General features: G+C 37.6%; 1 pseudogene; it reads left to right on the top strand.

The window, feature by feature from the left end:
• The first annotated feature begins 1,443 nt into the window (after positions 1-1,443).
• On the top strand, positions 1,444-3,210 carry LOC138862120 (uncharacterized; annotated as a pseudogene).
• The last annotated feature ends 960 nt before the right edge of the window (positions 3,211-4,170 follow it).

The raw sequence follows: 4,170 nt of genomic DNA, 5'->3' as shown, positions 1-4,170 counted from the left end.
ATGATATTTTTAAACCTTCATAGCAAAGACGTCGTCGACATATCTCAGCCACATGCTGCGTTCGGAACTGCTTGTCTATCTCGTCCAGACTAGCTGGACGAGATGTTTTGGCCGTTCGGAACCTCCACTATCTCGTCCCGGACAAGTAGTCTAGCTCATCCAACTCGCCCTCCTGCGAAGATGGGCGAGCAGGACGAGATGACGTCACAATAGATTTTGTATGGCCTATGTATGGAAGGTTTATATAAATTCTATCTTTGGAGGCAAGTTGTACTGGTTCTCTTTTCACAAAGATATTGTTTAAGGTTTGTCTGATAGACCTCTTACAATATGATATTTTTAAACCTTCATAGTTTTATGTTGTGTTATTGTTGCAGCTAATCGTTGATAGAGGGTGACGAACTCTACACCCAAAACGTTTGAGAAAAATATAAATGCTGTTCCCGATAGGCCTGGTTTAGGCTTCAAAAACAGAGAATAGAGGGTCAGCGTGCAAGTCATCAGTCCGGTCGTCTCTCTTAGCAAGGTTGCCAGACCAACTTTATACAATACTATGGCAATGCATCTGACTAAAACGTATGCTAATAATACAGACATGAAATGGAATGATAAATGCGCATGTAACATAGGTATATCATTGGTGATTGATTTATACATATTATTTATATGATATACAGCTGGCATCACACTGTCTCTGCACATTACGTGTTTTCTAAGGGGTCACATATCACATCTACACAATATGCACACATACACACTTCCGTTTGAACCGCTGTACAGGAAACATCTATCCCGGTAAACGTAAACGATAGAAAATATTTAGTGAACATATGAACGCTAAAAACATTCAGGACCCAGGAAAAAGTCCTGCAATAGCCCAATAAATGGACTATAAAACACTAAATAACAGAAGACGTAAAAACAGTGAGAGGTATACCGTAACAAACCCACCTTCCAAGCAACACCGGAACGAAGAAGCCGAAGATTTTCAACCAGTAAGAAATAACAATATCGAACCCAGTACTCAAGTAAGCATGAACAGAAATGCAATACTTATTCAACTGTCAGGAGAATCAATAATCTCAAATTTTAATTACCTAATAAAATTAACCTATGCAATTAACAAGTCTGAATTTCGCAAATACATAATTGAAGACACACTCAGTGTCCTAGGGATTGGGAAGGCAACAGATTCGAAATAGAATACGTAAAAAGATAAAGAGTACTAGCATAAATAAAAAAAACTTCGACCATGGGAAATTACTTGTAAGCAGCCAACATCCAGTTTTAATACAAATTGCACATATGCAACCATCTATCCAGCAGAACAAGAACTTGATATCAAAACAACAAAAGAAAAGATAAGAACCCTAGATGAAATTTCCCACATCCAAGAAGTAATAAGAATTAACAAAGTCAACCCAGATAAAAACCAAACTGAAAATGGATACCAACAAAATCACTAAGAATAACATTCAAAGGACCACTACCCGAAAGGGTCGTAAGTGGACGCATATCGTACATAATGCAACAATATACCTTCCCAATTTCTAAATGCTACAACTGCCCGAGATATGGCCACGGGATCTTAACCCGTAAAAATAAAAAAAGATGCAATAGATGTAGCAGCACTAACCATGAATTTAAAACTTGTACAAATTATCCATACGGTTTCTTTTGTGAAGGAAAACACGTGTCAAATAACAATACATGTGACATACATAAAAAAGCACAAGAAATTAACAAACACAACTTCACACCAAATAACCCAGACATAAAGAAAGAACTACAACTAAAACCAGAATCAGAACAAAATATAAATCATAACAACAAAGACAAAGAGTCACAACCAGACAACACAAAAATAACAAAAGGAAAACATTCACCACAGAGCAATCCATATCCCAGAAACACAAACCAAAACCAGAACCAGAATACACCACAGAGCAATAACCTTAACACAAGATGTAACACCAGAAGAGAGAACACCTCGAAGACAAACAATACAAAACACAGAAAGAAACCCAGTGAAATTAAGATTAACACCAATGTAAGGGTTGGCTTTAAATCTTCCGTTCTTGTTTAATTTTATGCCGAGCAATTAGTTATTAGTAGTTAGATGGTAGCGATGGTAGCGTCAAAATGTATTTTAAAATAATTTATATATATTTTGGTGTTAGGAAACAGAATTTAAGCAAACAAATGGTTTTATTCAATATGAGAAAACACACAAAAACACGAAAAAGACAGAGCATCAATTATAAAATAATGGCCAAAAAAGACAAGATTGGTTCAAGATATGTATAGGGATGTAATATCAAAGGTTAGTAGCTGCGTCGGTTAACGGATGAATTTTACATCAAATTAGGACTCCACCAAGGGTCTACTCTCAGTCCGTATATATTCGACCTTATAATGGACGTTCTAAGCGAAGGAATTCGAGAGGAGGCACCCTGGACAATGTTATTTGCAGATGACATTGTCTTGGTGTGTAATACCAAAGAATCATTGAGAGACAAACTATCGCAATGGAAGAGGGCTTTGGAGGACCGAGGCTTGAAGATAAGCAGAACAAAGTCTGAGTACCTCTCATTTAATGATTTTGAGGAAGAAAGTGAGGTGGAAATGGATGACGAGATCATTAAGACGGTACCAGCTTTTAAATATCTAGGCTCACATGTGACAGAGGATGGTGAACTGGATGTAGAAGTAAATCAACGCATTCAGTCAGGGTGGCAGGCATGGAGAAGATTTTCAGGAGTACTCTGCGACAAGAAGATCAGCGCAAGACTCAAGGGTTATAAAACAGCTGTGAGACCTGCTATCCTTTATGGAAGCGAGACATGGCCAATTAAGAGGGTGCATGAAAAGAAGGTGAATGTAGCAGAGATGAGGATGTTAAGGTGGATGTGTGGTGTCACGAGGAAGGATATGATCAGGAATGACTACATCAGAGGCACACTCAAGGTTACAGAAGTGAGTGCAAAGATGCAAGAAAGAAGGATTATCTGGTATGGGCATGACATCAGAAGTGAAGAAGACTATATTGGAAACCGTTATGGAAATGGACGAAGAAGAAGAGATAGCCCCAAGTTAAGTTGGAGGGACAGGCTGAAAGATCTGGAAGAGAAGGAACTCGGAAGGGAAGATGCAATGGACAGAGCAAGATGGAAGAGGCTAGCGAGGAACAGTAACCCCATATGGAAATAGCCAACTGTCTTAAGAGCTCAGCAGTTGCTCCGAAGTCAATTCGTTTTGGATTTGTATTGTTCCTTCTGTTTAAGAATGCTTTGATTTTCTTTGTTTCATTTTCAGGATTAATCTTATGCATCTTGAAAAAAACATTTATATGAAAAAAATAAGAAATACAATATGCAAATTATGGCGGGAAGCGAAGACTGCCTTCAAGACGGTCGTTGGTCGTGGCGAGTTGGTGGATTGCGCTCGTTCCTCGGCTCCTTGAGGGAGTTAGGCGTAGCGTCTTAACGGAGCGCGAACTATGGCGACGAGTCCCCTAGGCTTCGGAGAAAGCTGCCTTACTACACCAGAAACAAATAAACAGCAAAACAAAACAGAACCTGCAAAATCACCAATCACACGAACAAACAAAAAAATACAAATTCAGAACAGTCACCAATAACATGGACATTACCTACACCTGTAACTCACTCCCATCATCCAAACCCACTACCTACACCTGTAACCCAAATACACCATCACCCATCACCTGTACCCAACTTCTGCACCAAAGAACAAAAGGGGAAAAACAGAAAAGAAGAAAAGGTAAATTCAAACTGGGTGACTACCACAAAAAAATATAATGAAGGCAATAACAAATTTGATAAGCAATATAAATTCAAAGAAATCTGTTTTAGAAATAATAATTGAAACAGCAAAAAATTAAACCCCAATTCTGAAACAAATAACAAATTTAATAAATGAATAATATAATTCTGTGGAATGCTCATTCTATCCATAGGAAAGAAACAGAATTAGATTATTTTATCTATAAAGACAATCCAGGTGTAAACGCTTTATGCGAAACCTGGTTAAAATAAAAAGACAGTTTTAAGATAAATAATTATGATATAATTAGGAAAAGCAGAAAAAATCAAATTGGTGGAGAGCTAATTCTAGGAATTAGAAAAGACGTACAATTTAGGAAACTAA

This window comes from Penaeus vannamei, chromosome 7, assembly GCF_042767895.1.
Source record: "Penaeus vannamei isolate JL-2024 chromosome 7, ASM4276789v1, whole genome shotgun sequence".
Classification (NCBI taxonomy): Eukaryota; Metazoa; Arthropoda; class Malacostraca; order Decapoda; family Penaeidae; genus Penaeus; species Penaeus vannamei.
The sequence above is the reverse complement of the archived record's forward strand: the minus strand, read 5'-3'. Positions and strand labels throughout refer to the sequence as shown.